General features: G+C 52.0%; 1 long non-coding RNA gene across 2 annotated transcripts; it reads right to left on the reverse strand.

Annotated features, from left to right (window-relative positions):
* Positions 1 to 2508: 2508 nt before the first annotated feature.
* On the reverse strand, positions 2509 to 22980 carry LOC144739142 (uncharacterized). Of its 2 annotated transcripts, none has more exons than XR_013589367.1 (5): positions 22894 to 22980; positions 15487 to 15568; positions 10583 to 10916; positions 8405 to 8541; positions 2509 to 2627 (listed from the first exon to the last, which is right to left on the reverse strand). It is a non-coding gene; the product is annotated as an uncharacterized LOC144739142 (long non-coding RNA). The 2 variants fall into 2 exon arrangements; XR_013589366.1 differs by lacking the exon at positions 2509 to 2627 and adding an exon at positions 5311 to 5614.
* Positions 22981 to 23854: the final 874 nt, after the last annotated feature.

Consider the following 23854-nt stretch of genomic DNA (forward strand, 5'->3'; position numbering starts at 1 on the left):
GTGAGTGATTCAGTAGGTGAGTGAGTGAGTGGGTGAGTGAGTGTGTGAGTCAGTGAGTGGGTGAGTGAGTGGGTGGATGAGTGAGCGAGTGAGCGACGTGGTGTGAGCGAGGTGAGGTGGGTGAGTGAGTGGGTGAGTGAGTGGGTGGGTGAGTGGGTGAGTGAGTGAGTGAGTGAGTGGGTGAGTGGTGTGAGTGAGTGAGTGGGTGAGTGGGTGAGTGGGTGAGTGAGTGTGTGAGTGAGTGAGTGGGCGAAGTGAGTGAGTGAGGTGGGTGAGTGAGTGAGTGGGTGAGGCGACGTGAGTGGGTGAGTGAGTGGTGTGAGTGAGTGGGTGGTGTGAGTGGGTGAGTGAGTGAGTGAGTGGGTGTGAGTGGGGTGAGTGAGTGAGTGGGTGAGTGGGTGAGTGGGTGAGTGAGTGTGTGAGTGAGTGAGTGGGTGAGGGGAGTGAGGTGGGTGAGTGATTCAGTAGGTGAGTGAGTGAGTGGAGTGAGTGAGTGTGTGAGTTAGTGAGTGGGTGAGGTGAGTGGATGAGTGAGCGAGTGAGTGAGTGGGTGAGCGAGTGAGTGAGAGTGTGAGTGGGTGATGTGGAGTGGAGTGTGGGTGAGTGGGTGAGTGGGTGAGTGAGTGGTGAGTGGGTGAGTGGGTGAGTGAGTGAGTGGGTGAGTGGGTGAGTGGGTGAGTGAGGTGTGTGAGTGAGTGAGTGGGGTGAGTAGGTGAGTGAGTGGGTGAGTGAGTAAGCGGGGTGAGTGGGTGAGTGAGTGGGGTGAGCGATATGAGCGGGGTGAGCGGGTGAGTGGGTGGCGTGAGTGAGGTGGGGTGAGTGAGTAAGCGGAGTGAGTGGGTGAGTGAGTGGGTGTGAGCGAATGAGCGGGGTGAGCGGGTGAGTGGGTGGGTGAGTGAAGTGGGTGAGTGAGTGGGTGAGTGAGTGGGTGAGTGAGTGGGTCGAGTGGGTGAGTGAGTGGGGTGAGTGAGTGGGTGAGTTATTTACTCACCAGGCCCGGTGCGAGAGAGTGGGGATTGCTTCCTCGTTGGGCAGGGGAATTCCCCGGGGTCCCAGCAGCGAAAATGGGACCCACTCCTGAGTCAGGCAACTTCGGACAAAGTCGTGAACCCTGCAAGCTGGCTCACTCACACTGAAGGTACCTGGGGTGACACAGTGACACACACACAGTGACACACACAGTGACACACACAGTGACACACACAGTGACACACACACTCCTGAGTCAGGCAACTTCGGACAAAGTCGTGAACCCTGCAAGCTGGCTCACTCACACTGAAGGTACCTGGGGTGACACAGTGACACACACAGTGACACACACAGACACACACACAGTGACACACACACACAGTGATACACACAGTGACACACACAGTGACACACACGGACACACACACAGTGACACAGTGACACACACAGTGACACACACAGTGACACACACACACAGTGACACACACACACACAGTGACACACACACAGTGACACACACACACACAGTGACACACACACACAGTGACACACACAGTGACACACACAGTGACACACACAGACACACACACAGTGACCCAGTGACACACACACACAGTGACACACACAGACACACACACAGTGACACACACACACAGTGACACACACAGTGACACACACAGTGACACACACAGTGACACACACACACAGTGACACACACAGTGACACACACAGTGACACACACACAGTGACACACACACACACAGTGACACACACACAGTGACACACACACACAGTGACACACACACACAGTGACACACACACACACAGTGACACACACAGTGACACACACAGTGACACACACACACAGTGACACACACACACACAGTGACACACACACACACAGTGACACACACACACACAGTGACACACACACTCCTGAGTCAGGCAACTTCGGACAAAGTCGTGAACCCTGCAAGCTGGCTCACTCACACTGAAGGTACCTGGGGGTGACACAGTGACACACACACAGTGACACACACAGTGACACACACAGTGACACACACAGTGACACACACACTCCTGAGTCAGGCAACTTCGGACAAAGTCGTGAACCCTGCAAGCTGGCTCACTCACACTGAAGGTACCTGGGGGTGACACAGTGACACACACAGTGACACACACAGACACACACACAGTGACACACACACACAGTGATACACACAGTGACACACACAGTGACACACACGGACACACACACAGTGACACAGTGACACACACAGTGACACGACACAGTGACACACACACACACAGTGACACACACACACACAGTGACACACACACAGTGACACACACACACACAGTGACACACACACACAGTGACACACACAGTGACACACACAGTGACACACACACACAGTGACACACACACACACAGTGACACACACACAGTGACACACACACACACAGTGACACACACACACACAGTGACACACACAGTTGACACACACAGTGACACACACCACAGTGACACACACACACACAGTGACACACACACACACAGTGACACACACACACACAGTGACACACACACTCCTGAGTCAGGCAACTTCGGACAAAGTCGTGAACCCTGCAAGCTGACTCACTCACACTGAAGGTACCTGGGGTGACACAGTGACACACACACAGTGACACACACAGTGACACACACAGTGACACACACAGTGACACACACACTCCTGAGTCAGGCAACTTCGGACAAAGTCGTGAACCCTGCAAGCTGGCTCACTCACACTGAAGGTACCTGGGGTGACACAGTGACACACACAGTGACACACACAGACACACACACAGTGACCACACACACACAGTGATACACACAGTGACACACACAGTGACACACACAGACACACACACAGTGGACACAGTGACACACACAGTGACACACACAGTGACACACACACACAGTGACACACACAGTGACACACACACACAGTGACACACACACACACAGTGACACACACACAGTGACACACACACACACAGTGACACACACACACAGTGACACACACAGTGACACACACAGTGACACACACCACTCCTGAGTCAGGCAACTTCGGACAAAGTCGTGAACCCTGCAAGCTGGCTTCACTCACACTGAAGGTACCTGGGGTGACACAGTGACACACACAGTGACACACACACAGTGACACACACCACACAGTGACACACACAGACACACACACAGTGACACACACACAGTGACACACACAGTGACACACACACAGTGACACACACAGACACACACACAGTGACACACACACACAGTGACACACACAGTGACACACACAGTGACACACACAGACACACACACAGTGACCCAGTGACACACACACACAGTGACACACACAGACACACACACAGTGACACACACACACAGTGACACACACAGTGACACACACAGTGACACACACAGTGACACACACACACAGTGACACACACAGTGACACACACAGTGACACACACACACAGTGACACACACACACACAGTGACACACACACAGTGACACACACACACAGTGACACACACACACAGTGACACACACACACACACAGTGACACACACAGTGACACACACAGTGACACACACACACAGTGACACACACACACACAGTGACACACACACACACAGTGACACACCACACACACAGTGACACACACAGTGACACACACAGTGACACACACACAGTGACACACACACACACAGTGACACACACAGACACACACACAGTGACACACACACACAGGTGACACACAGTGACACACACAGTGACACACACAGTGACACACACAGTGACACACACACTCCTGAGTCAGGCAACTTCGGACAAAGTCGTGAACCCTGCAAGCTGGCTCACTCACACTGAACGTACCTGGTGACACACACACACACAGTGACACACACAGTGACACACACAGAGACACACACACACACAGTGACACACACACACAGTGACACACACAGTGACACACACACACACAGAGACACACACAGTGACACACACAGTGACACACACTAGTGACACACACACACACAGTGACACACACAGTGACACCACACACACAGTGACACACACAGTGACACACACAGTGACACACACACACACAGAGACACACACACACACACAGTGACACACATAGTGAACACACACACACACAGTGACACACACACACAGTGACACACACACACCCAGTGACACACACAGTGACACACACAGTGACACACACACACAGTGACACACACAGTGACACACACAGTGACACACACACACACACAGTGACACACACACAGTGACACACACAGACACACAGTGACACACACAGTGACACACACACACAGTGACACACACAGTGACACACACAGTGACACACACACTCCTGAGTCAGGCAACTTCGGACAAAGTCGTGAACCCTGCAAGCTGGCTCACTCACACTGAACGTACCTGGTGACACACACACACAGAGACACACACAGTGACACACACAGAGACACACACACACACAGTGACACACACACACAGTGACACACACAGTGACACACACACACACAGAGACACACACAGTGACACACACAGTGACACACATAGTGACACACACACACACAGTGACACACAACAGTGACACACACACACACACACAGTGACACACACAGTGACACACACCAGTGACACACACACACACAGAGGACACACACACACACACAGTGACACACATAGTGACACACACACACACAGTGACACACACACACAGTGACACACACACCCAGTGACACACACAGTGACACACACACAGTGACACACACACACAGTGACACACACCAGTGACACACACACACACAGTGACACACACCAGTGACACACACAGTGACACACACACACAGTGACACACACACACACAGTGACACACACACAGTGACACACACACACACAGTGACACACACACACAGTGACACACACAGTGACACACACAGTGACACACACACTCCTGAGTCAGGCAACTTCGGACAAAGTCGTGAACCCTGCAAGCTGGCTCACTCACACTGAACGTACCTGGGGTGACACAGTGACACACAGTGACACACACAGTGACACAGTGACACACACAGTGACACACACAGAGACACACACACACACACAGTGACACACAGTGACACACACAGTGACACACACACACCACAGAGACACACACACACACACAGTGACACACATAGTGACACACACACACAGTGACACACACACACAGTGACACACACAGTGACACACACAGTGACACACACACAGTGACACACACACACAGTGACACACACAGTGACACACACACAGTGACACACACACACAGTGACACACACAGTGACACACACAGTGACACACACACACACAGAGACACACACACACACACAGTGACACACATAGTGAACACACACACACACAGTGACACACACACACAGTGACACACACAGACACACAGTGACACACACAGTGACACACACACACACAGTGACACACACAGTGACACACACACTCCTGAGTCAGGCAACTTCGGACAAAGTCGTGAACCCTGCAAGCTGGCTCACTCACACTGAAGGTACCTGGTGACACACACACACAGTGACACACCACACACAGTGACACACACAGAGACACACACACACACAGTGACACACACACACAGTGACACACACAGAGGACACACACACACACCAGTGACACCACACACACAGTGACACACACAGTGACACACACACACACAGTGACACACACAGTGACACACACACACACAGAGACACACACAGTGACACACACAGTGACACACACAGTGACACACACACACACAGTGACACACACAGTGACACACACAGTGACACACATAGTGACACACACACACACAGTGACACACACAGTGACACACACACACACAGTGACACACACAGTGACACACACAGTGACACACACACACACAGAGACACACACACACACACAGTGACACACATAGTGACACACACACACACAGTGACACACACACACAGTGACACACACACACAGTGACACACACAGTGACACACACAGTGACACACACACACAGTGACACACACACACAGTGACACACACACACAGTGACACACACACAGTGACACACACACACACAGTGACACACACAGTGACACACACACACAGTGACACACACAGTGACACACACAGACACAGACACACACAGTGACACACACAGTGACACACACACACAGTGACACACACAGTGACACACACACACACACAGTGACACACAGTGACACACACAGTGACACACACACAGTGACACACACACAGTGACACAGTGACACACACAGTGACACAGTGATACACACACACAGTGACACAGTGACACACACACACAGTGACACACACAGTGACACACACAGTGACACACACAGTGACACACACACACAGTGACACACACAGTGACACACACACAGTGACACACACAGTGACACACACACACAGTGACACACACAGTGACACACACACAGTGACACACAGTGACACACACACACAGTGACACACACAGTGACACACACACAGTGACACACACAGTGACACACACACACAGTGACACACACACACACAGTGACACACACACACACAGTGGACACACACACAGTGACACACACAGTGACACACACACAGTGACACACACAGTGACACACACACACAGTGACACACAGTGACACACACAGTGACACACACACACAGTGACACACACAGTGACACACACACAGTGACACACACAGTGACACACACACACACAGTGACACACACACACACAGTGACACACACACACAGTGACACACACACAGTGACACACACACACAGTGGACACACACACACACAGTGACACACACACACACAGTGACACACACACACAGTGACACACACACTGAGTGACTGACTGAGTGAGTGACTGACTGAGTGACTGACTGAGTGAGTGACTGAGTGAGTGACTGAGTGAGTGACTGACTGAGTGACTGAGTGACTGATTGATTGACTGAGTGACTGAGTGAGTGAATGACTGAGTGAGTGACTGAGTGACTGACTGAGTGAGTGACTGACTGAGTGACTGACTGAGTGAGTGACTGAGTGAGTGACTGAGTGAGTGACTGACTGAGTGACTGAATGAGTGACTGAGTGAGTGACTTGAGTGAGTGACTGAGTCAGGGACTGACTGAGTGAGTGACTGACTGAGTGACTAACTGACTGACTGGGTGACTGACTGAGTGACTGACTGAGTGCGTGACTGAGTGACTGACTGACTGGGTGACTGACTGAGTGACTGACTGAGTGAAAGAGTGAGTGACTGAGTGAGTGACTGACTGAGTGACTGAGTGACTGAGTGAGTGACTGAGTGAGTGACTGACTGAGTGACTGAATGAGTGACTGAGTGACTGACTGAGTGACTGACTGACTGAGTGACTGACTGAGTGACTGAGTGACTAACTGACTGACTGACTAACTGACTGAGTGACTGAGTGAGTGACTTGAGTGAGTGACTGAGTGAGGGACTGACTGAGTGAGTGACTGACTGAGTGACTAACTGAGTGACTGAGTGACTGAGTGACTGACTGAGTGACTGACTGAGTGCGTGACTGAGTGACTGACTGAGTGACTGACTGACTGGGTGAACTGACTGAGTGACTGACTGAGTGACTGAATGAGTGACTGAGTGACTGACTGAGTGACTGACTGAGTGAGTGACTGAGTGAGTGACTGACTGAGTGAGTGTCTGACTGAGTGAGTGACTGACTGAGTGAGTGACTGAATGAGTGACTGACTGAGTGTCTGACTGAGTGAGTGTCTGACTGAGTGAGTGACTGACTGACCGAGTGACTAACTAACTCACTGACTGAGTGAGTGACTGAGTGACTGAGTGACTGAGTGACTGATTGAGTGACTAACTGACTGATTGACTGGGTGACTGACTGGGTGACTAACTGACTGGCTGAGTGACTGACTGAATGACTGAGTGAGTGACTGACTGGGTGACTGATTGAGTGGGTGACTGAGTGAGTAGCTGACTGAGTGAGTAGCTGACTGAGTGACTGACTGAGTGACTGAGTGACTGATTGAGTGACTAACTGACTGATTGACTGGGTGACTGACTGGGTGACTAACTGACTGGCTGAGTGACTGACTGAGTGACTGAGTGAGTGACTGACTGGGTGACTGAGTGACTGATTGAGTGGGTGACTGAGTGAGTAGCTGACTGAGTGAGTGACTGAGTGACTGACTGAGTGACTAACTGACTGACTGGGTGACTGACTGGGTGACTAACTGAGTGACTGGGTGACTGACTGGGTGACTGAGTGAGTGACTGAGTGAGTAGTCACCCTGCAGCAGCAGCCCATCTGGCGTGCGAACCCGCAGCAGGCAGTAGTGGTACTGGCGGGGTGGACGCTCAGAGTCGCCCTCTCGCTCCCTCATGGCTCGCGTGCGCAGAACAGACGCCTTGTCCACCTCCTCGGTCCTGCTCAGTCACCCACAGAGTCACTCAGTCAGTCACTCAGTCAGTCACTCAGTCACTCAGTCAGTCACTCACTCAGTCACTCACTCAGTCACTCACTCAGTCAGTCACTCAGTCAGATACCCACTCAGTCACTTAGTCAGTCAGTCACTCAGTCAGTCAGTCACTCACTCACTCAGTCACTCAGTCAGTCACTCAGTCAGTCACTCACTCACTCAGTCACTCAGTCAATCACTCAGTCAATCACTCACTCAGTCACTCAGTCAGTCACTCAGTCAGTCACTCAGTCACTCACTCAGATACCCACTCAGTCACTTAGTCAGTCACTCAGTCAGTCACTTACTCAGTCAGTCAGTCACTCAGTCACTTAGTCAGTCAGTCACTCAGTCAGTCACTCACTCAGTCAGTCAGTCACTCAGTCAGTCACTCAGTCAGTCACTCAGTCAGTCAGTCACTCAGTCACTCACTCAGTCAGTCACTTAGTCAGTCAGTCACTCAATCAGTCACTCAGTCACTAAGTCACTCACTCAGTCAGTCAGTCACTCAGTCAGTCACTCAGTCAGTCAGTCAGTCACTCAGTCAGTCACTCAGTCAGTCACTCAGTCACTTAGTCAGTCAGTCACTCAGTCAGTCAGTCACTCAGTCACTTAGTCAGTCACTCAGTCAGTCACTCACTCACTCAGCCACTCACTCAGTTACCCACTCAGTCACTTAGTCAGTCACTCACTCAGTCAGTCACTCAGTCAGATACCCACTCAGTCACTAAGTCAGTCACTCAGTCACTCACTCAGTCAGTCAGTCACTCAGTCAGTCAGTCACTCAGTCACTCACTCAGTCAGTCACTCAGTCACTTAGTCAGTCAGTCACTCAGTCAGTCACTCAGTCACTTAGTCAGTCACTCAGTCAGTCACTCACCCACTCAGCCACTCACTCAGTTACCCACTCAGTCACTTAGTCAGTCACTCACTCAGTCAGTCACTCAGTCAGATACCCACTCAGTCACTAAGTCAGTCACTCAGTCACTCACTCAGTCAGTCAGTCACTCAGTCAGTCAGTCACTCAGATACCCACTCAGTCACTTAGTCAGTCACTCAGTCAGTCACTCAGTCACTCATCTCAGTCAGTCAGTCACTCACTCAGTTACTCACTCAGATACCCACTCAGTCACTCAGTCACTCAGTCAGTCACTCACTCAGTCAGTCACTCAGTCAGTCACTCACTCAGTCACTCAGTCACTCACTCCATCAGTCACTCAGTCAGGCAGTCACTCAGTCACCCACTCAGTCAGTCACTCAGTCACTCACTCAGTCAGTCACTCACTCAGTCAGTCACTCAGTCACCCACTCAGTCACTCACTCAGTTACTCAGTCAGTCAGTCACTCAGTCACCCACTCAGTCACTCACTCAGTCACTCAGTCACTCAGTCACCCACTCAGTCACTCACTCAGTCACTCAGTCACTCACTCAGTCAGTCACTCAGTCAGTCACTCAGCTACTCAGTCACTCAGCCACTCACTCAGTACCCACTCAGTCACTCAGTCACTCACTCAGTCACTCACTCAGTCACTCACTCAGTCAGTCACTCAGTCAGTCACTCACTCAGTCACACAGTCAGTCACTCAGTTACCCACTCAGTCACTCAGTCAGTCACTCAGTCAGTCACTCACTCACTCAGTAACTCACTCAGTTACCCACTCAGTCACTCACTCACTCACCCACCCACCCACTCAATCACCCACCCCACCCACTCAGTCACTCAGTCACTCACTCACTCACCCACCCACCCACTCACTCAGTCACTCAATCACCAACCAACTCACTCACTCACCCACCCACCCACCCACTCACCCACCCACCCACTCACCCACCCACCCACCCACTCACCCACCCACCCACTCACCCACCCACCCACTCACCCACCCACCCACCCACCCACCCACCCACTCACCCACCCACCCACCCACCCACTCACTCACCCACCCACCCACTCACCCACCCACCCACTCACCCACCCACTCACCCACCCACCCACCCACTCACCCACCTCCTCATCTGCTCCCGTTTCACCTCCTCCGCCGTGAGCCGGTAAAAGTCGTCGGGCAGCTTGAACCTCCCGGCTAGCGCCGCGGCACCAGCCCCAGACACCCGGTACACGGTCACCCCCCTGTCCAACGCGAACACCGGTGCCCCGCCGGTCTTCAGACGGTGCCGCAGGTGACTCAGCCAGCGCCCCGTTGGGTGGACAACGCCGCTGGCATCCCTCCCGGCATCCACCTCCTCCTCCACCTCCAACTCGTGAGGAGGAGGAGGAGAGGTGAAAATGAGGTAGGATTCTTTTTCGTTGTCCGCAGGGTCGGCTGTTGATGAGTCTCCGGTGGCTGATGGTGGTGGGAGGGGTGAGATGGAGAGAGTGATGGATACAGCCACTCACCCACCCACACGGACACCGTGAACCCCACCCACTCACTCACTCACCCACCCACACGGACACCGTGAACCCCACTCACTCACTCACCCACCCACACGGACACCGTGAACCCCACCCACTCACTCACTCACCCACCCACACGGACACCGTGAACCCCACTCACTCACTCACCCACCCACACGGACACCGTGAACCCCACTCACTCACTCACTCACCCACCCACACGGACACCGTGAACCCCACTCACTCACTCACTCACCCACCCACACGGACACCGTGAACCCCACCCACTCACTCACTCACCCCACCCACACGGACACCGTGAACCCCACCCACTCACTCACCCACCCACACGGACACCGTGAACCCCACCCACTCACTCACCCACCCACACGGACACCGTGAACCCCACTCACTCACTCACCCACCCACACGGACACCGTGAACCCCACCCACTCACTCACCCACCCACACGGACACCGTGAACCCCACCCACTCACTCACTCACCCACCCACACGGACACCGTGAACCCCACTCACTCACTCACCCACCCACACGGACACCGTGAACCCCACTCACTCACTCACCCACCCACACGGACATCGTGAACCCCACTCACTCACTCACCCACCCACACGGACACCGTGAACCCCACTCACTCACTCACTCACCCACCCACACGGACACCGTGAACCCCACTCACTCACTCACTCACCCACCCACACGGACATCGTGAACCCCACTCACTCACTCACCCACCCACACGGACACCGTGAACCCCACTCACTCACTCACTCACCCACCCACACGGACACCGTGAACCCCACTCACTCACTCACTCACCCACCCACACGGACACCGTGAACCCCACCCACTCACTCACTCACCCACCCACACGGACACCGTGAACCCCACTCACTCACTCACTCAACCACACGGACACCGTGAACCCCACTCACTCACTCACCCACCCACACGGACACCGTGAACCCCACTCACTCACTCACCCACCCACACGGACACCGTGAACCCCACTCACTCACTCACCCACCCACACGGACACCGTGAACCCCACTCACTCACTCACCCACACGGACACCGTGAACCCCACTCACTCACTCACCCACCCACACGGACACCGTGAACCCCACTCACTCACTCACTCACCCACACGGACACCGTGAACCCCACTCACTCACTCACTCACCCACACGGACACCGTGAACCCCACTCACTCACCCACCCACACGGACACCGTGAACCCCACTCACTCACTCACTCACCCACCCACACGGACACCGTGAACCCCACTCACTCACTCACCCACCCACACGGACACCGTGAACCCCACCCACTCACTCACTCACCCACCCACACGGACACCGTGAACCCCACTCACTCACTCACTCACCCACCCACACGGACACCGTGAACCCCACTCACTCACCCACCCACACGGACACCGTGAACCCCACTCACTCACTCACTCACCCACCCACACGGACACCGTGAACCCCACTCACTCACTCACCCACCCACACGGACACCGTGAACCCCACCCACTCACTCACTCACCCACCCACACGGACATCGTGAACCCCACTCACTCACTCACCCACCCACACGGACACCGTGAACCCCACTCACTCACTCACTCACCCACCCACACGGACACCGTGAACCCCACCCACTCACTCACTCACCCACACGGACACCGTGAACCCCACTCACTCACTCACTCACCCACCCACACGGACACCGTGAACCCCACTCACTCACTCACCCACCCACACGGACACCGTGAACCCCACTCACTCACTCACTCACTCACTCACCCACATGGACATCGTGAACCCCACTCACTCACTCACTCACTCACCCACACGGACACCGTGAACCCCACTCACTCACTCACTCACTCACCCACATGGACACCGTGAACCCCACTCACTCACTCACTCACCCACACGGACACCGTGAACCCCACCCACTCACTCACCCACCCACACGGACACCGTGAACCCCACTCACTCACTCACTCACCCACCCACACGGACACCGTGAACCCCACTCACTCACTCACCCACCCACACGGACACCGTGAACCCCACTCACTCACTCACCCACCCACACGGACACCGTGAACCCCACTCACTCACTCACCCACCCACACGGACACCGTGAACCCCACCCACTCACTCACTCACTCACCCACATGGACACCGTGAACCCCACCCACTCACTCACTCACCCACACGGACATCGTGAACCCCACTCACTCACTCACCCACCCACACGGACACCGTGAACCCCACCCACTCACTCACCCACCCACCCACACGGACACCGTGAACCCCACCCACTCACTCACTCACCCACCCACACGGACACCGTGAACCCCACTCACTCACTCACCCACCCACACGGACACCGTGAACCCCACCCACTCACTCACCCACCCACCCACACGGACACCGTGAACCCCACTCACTCACTCACTCACCCACCCACACGGACACCGTGAACCCCACCCACTCACTCACTCACCCACCCACACGGACACCGTGAACCCCACCCACTCACTCACCCACCCACCCACACGGACACCGTGAACCCCACCCACTCACTCACTCACCCACCCACACGGACACCGTGAACCCCACTCACTCACTCACTCACCCACACGGACACCGTGAACCCCACCCACTCACTCACTCACCCACCCACACGGACACCGTGAACCCCACCCACTCACTCACCCACCCACCCACACGGACACCGTGAACCCCACCCACTCACTCACCCACCCACACGGACACCGTGAACCCCACTCACTCACTCACCCACCCACACGGACACCGTGAACCCCACCCACTCACTCACTCACCCACCCACACGGACACCGTGAACCCCACCCACTCACTCACCCACCCACCCACACGGACACCGTGAACCCCACCCACTCACTCACCCACCCACACGGACACCGTGAACCCCACCCACTCACTCACCCACCCACACGGACACCGTGAACCCCACCCACTCACTCACCCACCCACCCACACGGACACCGTGAACCCCACCCACTCACTCACCCACCCACCCACACGGACACCGTGAACCCCACCCACTCACTCACCCACCCACACGGACACCGTGAACCCCACCCACTCACTCACTCACCCACACGGCCATCGTGAACCCCACCCACTCACTCACACACCCACACGGCCATCGTGAACCCCACCCACCCACACGGCCACCATGAACCCCACTCACTCACTCACTCACCCACACGGCCATCGTGAACCCCACCCACCCACACGGCCATCGTGAACCCCACCCACCCACACGGCCATCGTGAACCCCACCCACCCACACGGCCACCGTGAACCCCACCCACCCACACGGCCATCGTGAACCCCACCCACCCACACGGCCACAGTGAACCCCACCCACCCACACGGCCATCGTGAACCCCACCCACACAGCCATCTTGAACAGGAAGTGACATCACTCACCAGCAGGGGCAGACACAGGAAGTGACATCACTCACCAGCAGGGGCAGAGACAGGAAGTGACATCACTCACCAGCAGGGGCAGAGACAGGAAGTGACATCACTCACCAGCAGGGGCAGAGACAGGAAGTGACATCACTCACCAGCAGGGACAGAGACAGGAAGTGACATCACTCACCAGCAGGGGCAGAGACAGGAAGTGACATCACTCACCAGCAGAGACAGGAAGTGACATCACTCACCAGCAGGGGCAGAGACAGGAAGTGACATCACTCACCAGCAGGGGCAGAGACAGGAAGTGACATCACTCACCAGCAGGGGCAGACACAGGAAGTGACATCACTCACCAGCAGGTGCAGAGACAGGAAGTGACATCACTCACGAGCAGGGGCAGAGACAGGAAGTGACATCACTCACCAGCAGGGGCAGAGACAGGAAGTGACATCACTCACCAGCAGAGACAGGAAGTGACATCACTCACCAGCAGAGACAGGAAGTGACATCACTCACCAGCAGAGACAGGAAGTGACATCACTCACCAGCAGAGACAGGAAGTGACATCACTCACCAGCAGAGACAGGAAGTGACATCACTCACCAGCAGAGACAGGAAGTGACATCACTCACCAGCAGAGACAGGAAGTGACATCACTCACCAGCAGAGACAGGAAGTGACATCACTCACCAGCAGACAGGAAGTGACATCACTCACCAGCAGAGACAGGAAGTGACATCACTCACCAGCAGAGACAGGAAGTGACATCACTGACCAGCAGAGACAGGAAGTGACATCACTCACCAGCAGAGACAGGAAGTGACATCACTCACCAGCAGAGACAGGAAGTGACATCACTCACCAGCAGAGATAGGAAGTGACATCACTCACCAGCAGAGACAGGAAGTGACATCACTCACCAGCAGAGACAGGAAGTGACATCACTCACCAGCAGAGACAGGAAGTGACATCACTCACCAGCAGAGACAGGAAGTGACATCACTCACCAGCAGAGACAGGAAGTGATGTCAACTGGAATCCCGCTGCCTGAAGGAACTCCAGCGGCCCATCCAGTCCAGCCAGTCGGTCCTAGAGAGTCACTCAGTCAGTCACTCAGTCAGTCACTCAGTCAGTCACTCAGTCAGTCAGTCAGTCACTCAGTCAGTCAGTCAGTTACTCAGTCAGTCACTCAGTCAGTCACTCAGTCACTCAGTCAGTCACTCAGTCAGTCAGTCACTCAGTCAGTCACTCAGTCAGTCAGTCAGTCAGTCACTCAGTCAGTCAGTCAGTCACTCAGTCAGTCAGTCACTCAGTCAGTCAGTCACTCAGTCAGTCACTCAGTCAGTCAGTCAGTCACTCAGTCAGTCAGTCAGTCACTCAGTCAGTCAGTCAGTCAGTCACTCACCCACTCAGTCACTCAGTCACTCACTCAGTCACTCACTCAGTCAGTCACTCAGTCACTCACTCAGTCACCCACTCAGTCAGTCAGTCACCCACTCAGTCAGTCAGTCACTCACTCAGTCACTCAGTCAGTCACTCAGTCAGTCTATCACTCAGTCACTCAGCCACTCACCCAGTCACTAACTCACCCACCCAACCACCCACCCACTCACTCACTCACTCACCCCCTCACCCACCCACCCCCCCCCCACCCACCCACTCACCCACCCACTCACCCACCCACCCCCCCCACCCACCCACCCACTCACCCTCTCACTCACTCAGTTACCCACTCACTCACTCAGTCACTCACCTACCCACTCACCAACTCACTCACCCACTCACTCACTCAGTCACTCACTCAGTCACTCACACACCTACCCACTCACCAACTCACTCACCCACTCACTCACTCACCCACTCACTCACTCAGTCACTCACTCACTCACCCACCCACTCACTCAGCCACTCACTCAGTCAGTCACTCAGTCAGTGAGTCAGTCACTCAGTCAGTCAGTCACTCAGTCAGTCAGTCAGTCACTCAGTCAGTCAGTCAGTCAGTCACTCAGTCAGTGAGTGAGTCAGTCACTCAGTCACTCACTCAGTCAGTCACTCAGTCAGTCAGTCAGTCAGACACTCATTCAGTCACTCAGTCAGTCAGTCACTCACTCAGTCAGTCAGTCACTCAGTCAGTCAGTCAGTCACTCAGTCACTCAGTCAGTCACTCAGTCAGTCACTCAGTCAGTGAGTCAGTCACTCAGTCAGTCAGTCAGTCAGTCACTCAGTCAGTCACTCAGTCAGTCAGTCACTCACTCACTCAGTCAGTCACTCACCACTCATTCATCACTCACTCACTCAGTCACTCAGTCACTCACTCACTCAGTCAGTCAGTCACTCACTCAGTCACTCACTCAGTCAGTCACTCACTCACTCAGTCACTCACTCACTCAGTCAGTCACTCAGTCAGTCACTCAGTCAGTCACTCACTCAGTCACTCACTCACTCAGTCACTCAGTCAGTCAGTCACTCAGTCACTCACTCACTCAGTCAGTCACTCAGTGACTCAGTCAGTCACTCAGTCACTCAGTCACTCAGTCACTCACTCAGTCACTCAGTCAGTCACTCACTCAGTCACTAACTCACTCACTCAGTCACTCACTCAGTCACTCAGTCAGTCACTCAGTCACTCAGTCAGTCACTCACTCACTCAGTCAGTCAGTCACTCAGTCACTCACTCAGTCAGTCAGTTACTCAGTCAGTCACTCAGTCACTCACTCAGTCAGTCAGTCACTCACCACTCACTCACCACTCACTCACCACTCACTCACTCACCACTTACTCACCCACTCACTCACCACTCGCTCACTTAGTCACTCACCACTCACTCAGTCAGTCAGTCACTCACCACTCACTCACTCACTCACCACTCACTCAGTCACTCAGTCACTCACTCAGTCACTTACCCACTCACTCAGTCAATCACTCGCCCACTCACTCAGTCACTCACTCAGTCAGTCACTCACTCACCACTCACTCACTCACTTACCACTCACTCACTCACCACTCACTCAGTCAGTCACTCACTCAGTCAGTCAGTCACTCACTCACTCACTCAGTCACTCACTCACTCACTCAGTCACTCACTCACTCACTCACTCACCACTCACTCACTCAGTCACTCAGTCAGTCAGTCACTCAGTCACTCCCTCACTCAGTCACTCACTCAGTCACTCAGTCAGTCACTCAGTCAGTCACTCAGTCACTCACTCACCACTCACTCAGTCAGTCAGTCACTCAGTCAGTCACTCACTCACTCAGTCAGTCACTCACTCAGTCAGTCACTCACTCAGTCACTCACTCAGTCAGTCACTCACTCAGTCACTCACTCAGTCACTCACTCACTCACCACTCACTCACTCAGTCACTCAGTCAGTCACTCAGTCACTCAGTCACTCAGTCACTCACTCAGTCACTCAGTAAGTCACTCAGTCACTCACTCAGTCACTCACTCACTCAGTCAGTCAGTCACTCAGTCACTCACTCAGTCACTCAGTCACTCAGTCAGTCACTCACTCACTCACTCAGTCACTCACTCAGTCACTCAGTCACTCAGTCAGTCACTCAGTCACTCAGTCACTCACTCAGTCAGTCAGTTACTCAGTCAGTCAGTCACTCAGTCAGTCAGTCATTCAGTCACTCACTCAGTCAGTCAGTTACTCAGTCAGTCACTCAGTCAGTCACTCACTCAGTCAGTCAGTCACTCACTCAGTCACTCACTCACTCACCACTCACTCACTCACTCACCACTCACTCACTCACCACTCACTCACTCAGTCACTTACCCACTCACTCAGTCAATCACTCGCCCACTCACTCAGTCACTCACTCAGTCAGTCACTCACTCACTCACTTACCACTCACTCACCACTCACTCACTCAGTCAGTCAGTCACTCAGTCAGTCACTCACTCACCACTCACTCACTCACCACTCACTCACCACTCACTCACTCACCACTCACTCACCACTCACTCACTCACCACTCACTCACTCAGTCAGTCACTCACTCAGTCAGTCACTCACTCACTCAGTCACTCACTCACCACTCACTCACTCACTCACCACTCACTCACCACTCACTCACCACTCACTCACCACTCACTCACTCACCACTCGCTCACTCACTCACTCACTCAGTCAGTCATTCAGTCACTCACTCAGTCACTCAGTCAGTCACACACACACTCACCACTCACTCACCACTCACTCACCCACCACTCGCTCACTCAGTCAGTCACTCACTCACCACTCACTCACCACTCACTCACCACTCACAACTCACTCACTCACTCAGTCACTCACTCACTCACTCACCACTCACTCAGTCACTCACTCAGTCAGTCAGTCACTCAGTCACTCACTCAGTCACTAACTCACTCACCACTCACTCACCACTCACTCACCACTCACTCACCACTCACTCAGTCAGTCACTCACTCACCACTCACTCACCACTCACTCACTCAGTCAGTCAGTCAGTCACTCAGTCAGTCACTCAGTCACTCACCCACTCAGTCAATCACTCAGTCAGTCACTCACTCACTCAGTCAGTCACTCAGTCAGTCAGTCACTCAGTCATTCAGTCACTTAGTCACGTACCCACTCACTCACTCACTCACCACTCAGTCACTCACTCACTCAGTAACTCAGTCACTCACTCACCACTCACTCACCACTCACTCACTCACCACTCAGTCAGTCACTCACTCAGTCAGTCACTCACTCACCACTCACTCACTCACCACTCACTCACTCAGTCACTCACTCAGTCAGTCACTCACTCACCACTCACTCACTCACCACTCACTCAGTCACTCACTCAGTCAGTCACTCACTCACCACTCACTCACCACTCACTCACCACTCACTCACTCACCAACTCACTCAGTCAGTCACTCACTCACTCAGTCACTCACTCAGTCAGTCACTCACTCAGTCACTCACCCACTCACTCCGTCAATCACTCGCCCACTCACTCAGTCAGTCACCCACTCAGTCACTCACTCACTCAGTCAGTCAGTCACTCACTCACTCAGTCAGTCAGTCACTCACTCACTCAGTCAGTCAGTCACTCACTCACTCACTCAATCACCACTCACTCACCACTCACTCACCACTCACTCACCACTCACTCACTCAGTCACTCACTCACTCACTCAGTCAGTCACTCACTCACTCACTCACCACTCACTCAGTCACTCACTCACTCACTCAGTCAATCACTCGCCCACTCACTCAGTCACTCACTCAGTCAGTCACTCACTCACTCAGTCACTCACTCAGTGAGTCACTCACTCACTCACCACTCACTCACCACTCACTCACCACTCACTCACTCAGTCACTCACTCAGTCACTCAGTCACTCACTCAGTCACTCAGTCACTCAACCACTCACTCAGTCACTCACTCACTCAGTCACTCACTCACCACTCACTCACCACTCACTCAGTCACTCACTCAGTCACTCACCACTCACTCACCACTCACTCACCACTCACTCACCACTCACTCACTCAGTCACTCACTCACTCACTCAGTCAGTCACTCACTCACTCACTCACCACTCACTCAGTCACTCACTCACTCACTCAGTCAATCACTCGCCCACTCACTCAGTCACTCACTCAGTCAGTCACTCACTCACTCAGTCACTCACTCAGTGAGTCACTCACTCACTCACCACTCACTCACCACTCACTCACCACTCACTCACTCAGTCACTCACTCAGTCACTCAGTCACTCACTCAGTCACTCAGTCACTCAACCACTCACTCAGTCACTCACTCACTCAGTCACTCACTCACCACTCACTCACCACTCACTCAGTCACTCACTCAGTCACTCACCACTCACTCACCACTCACTCACCACTCACTCACCACTCACTCACTCAGTCACTCACTCACTCACTCAGTCAGTCACTCACTCACTCACTCACCACTCACTCAGTCACTCACTCACTCACTCAGTCAATCACTCGCCCACTCACTCAGTCACTCACTCAGTCAGTCACTCACTCACTCAGTCACTCACTCAGTGAGTCACTCACTCACTCACCACTCACTCACCACTCACTCACCACTCACTCACTCAGTCACTCACTCAGTCACTCAGTCACTCACTCAGTCACTCAGTCACTCAACCACTCACTCAGTCACTCACTCACTCAGTCACTCACTCACCACTCACTCACCACTCACTCAGTCACTCACTCACTCACTCACCACTCACTCACCACTCACTCACTGATGTTAATGATGATGATGTTGATAATGATGACGATGATGTTGACAATGTTGATGATGACGATGTTGTTGATGTTGATGATGATGATGATGTTGATGTTGTTGATGATGATGTTGATGATGTTGATGCTGTTGATGATGATGTTGATGTTGTTGATGATGATGATGTTGATGCTGTTGATGATGATGTTGATGTTGTTGATGATGATGATGATGTTGATGATGATGATGATGTTGATGATGATGATGTTGATGATGTTGATGATGATGTTGATGCTGTTGATGATGATGATGTTGATGTTGTTGATGATGATGATGATGTTGATGTTGTTGATGATGATGACGATGTTGATCATGATGATGATGTTGATGATGATGATGCTGATGTTGATGATGTTGATGTTGTTGATGATGATGATGTTGTTGATGATGTTGATGATGATGTTGATGATGATGTTGATGATGATGTTGATGATGATGACGATGTTGATGATGATGACGATGTTGATGATGATGTTGATGATGATGATGATGTTGATGATGATGATGATGTTGATGATGATGTTGATCATGATGATGATGTTGATGATGATGTTGATGATGATGATGATGATGTTGATGATGATGATGATGATGTTGATGATGATGATGATGTTGATGATGATGATGATGTTGATGATGATGATGATGTTGATGTTGATGATGATGTTGATCATGATGATGATGTTCATGATGATGTTGATGATGATGTTGATGATGTTGATGATGATGATGTTGATGATGTTGATGATGATGTTGATGATGATGACGATGTTGATCATGATGATGATGATGTTGATGATGATGATGATGTTGATGATGATGATGTTGATGATGATGTTGATGATGTTGATGATGATGATGATGTTGATGATGATGTTGATGATGATGATGTTGATGATGATGTTGATGATGATGACGATGTTGATCATGATGATGATGTTGATGATGATGTTGATGATGATGTTGATGATGATGTTGATGATGATGTTGATGATGATGTTGATGATGATGATGATGTTGATGATGTTGATGATGAGATGATGATGTTGTTGATGATGTTGATGTTGATGATGTTGATGATGATGATGATGTTGATGATGATGATGATGATGTTGATGATGATGATGATGTTGTTGATGATGATGTTGATGATGATGATGATGCTGATGTTGATGATGATGTTGATGATGTTGATGATGTTGTTGATGTTGATGATGATGACGATGTTGATGTTGATGATGATGTTGATGATGTTGTTGATGATGATGTTGATGATGATGATGATGCTGATGTTGATGATGATGTTGATGATGTTCGTTGATGATGATGATGATGTTGTTGATGTTGATGATGATGATGATGTTGTTGATGTTGATGATGATGATGTTGATGATGATGATGTTGTTGATGTTGATGATGATGACGATGTTGATGATGATGATGTTGATGATGATGTTGATGATGATGATGATGTTGTTGATGTTGTTGATGATGATGTTGATGATGATGTTGATGATGATGATGATGATGTTGATGATGATGATGATGTTGATGATGATGTTGATGATGATGATGATGTTGATGATGATGATGATGTTGATGATGATGATGATGTTGATGATGATGTTGATGATGATGATGTTGATGATGATGATGTTGATGATGATGTTGATGTTGTTGATGATGTTGTTGATGTTGATGATGTTGATGATGATGATGTTGATGATGTTGTTGATGTTGATGATGTTGATGATGACGATGTTGATGATGTTGATGATGATGATGATGTTGTTGATGTTGATGATGTTGATGATGTTGATGATGATGATGATGTTGATGTGATGATGTTGATGATGTTGATGATGATGTTGATGATGATGATGTTGATGATGATGTTGTTGATGATGACGATGTTGATGATGTTGATGATGATGATGATGTTGTTGATGATGTTGATGATGATGTTGATGATGATGATGATGTTGATGATGATGTTGATGATGACGATGTTGATGATGTTGATGATGATGATGATGTTGTTGATGTTGATGATGTTGATGATGTTGATGATGATGTTGATGTTGTTGATGTTGATGATGTTGATGATGTTGATGATGAGCTGTTACCTTGTAAACTTTATTTTCAAGACGAATTTTTTTGAATTTCTCTTCGTCAGGATTTGCGATGATGTTGTCCAAATATCTGCAACAACATCAACCAACATCACCACCATCACCACCATCACCACCATCATCAACATCACCACCATCACCACCATCACCACCATCATCAACATCACCACCATCACCACCATCATCACCATCACCACCATCACCACCATCATCACCATCACCACCATCACCACCATCACACCATCACCACCACCATCACCACCATCACCACCATCACCACCATCACCACCATCATCACCATCACCACCATCATCACCATCACCACCATCACCACCATCATCACCATCACCACCATCACCACCATCACCACCATCACCACCATCACCATCACCACCATCACCACCATCACCACCACCATCACCACCATCATCACCACCATCACCACCATCACCACCATCATCACCATCACCACCATCATCACCATCACCACCATCATCACCACCACCATCACCACCATCACCATCACCACCATCACCACCATCATCACCACCATCACCATCATCACCACCATCATCACTATCAACATCACCATCACCATCATCACCATCATCACCATCACCACCACCACCACCACCATCACCACCATCACCACCATCATCACCATCACCACCATCACCATCATCACCATCATCACCATCACCACCACCATCATCACCATCACCACCATCACCACCATCACCACCATCACCTCATCACCATCACCATCATCACCATCATCACCATCACCATCCACCATCACCACCACCATCATCACCATCACCACACCCATCACACCATCACCACCATCACCATCATCACCATCATCACCATCACCACCATCATCACCATCACCATCATCACCATCACCATCACCATCACCACCATCATCACCATCACCATCATCACCATCACCACC

The sequence above is a fragment of the Lampetra planeri genome, unplaced genomic scaffold (genome assembly GCF_965212315.1).
Source record: "Lampetra planeri unplaced genomic scaffold, kcLamPlan1.2.h2 scaffold_1330, whole genome shotgun sequence".
NCBI lineage: Eukaryota > Metazoa > Chordata > Hyperoartia > Petromyzontiformes > Petromyzontidae > Lampetra > Lampetra planeri.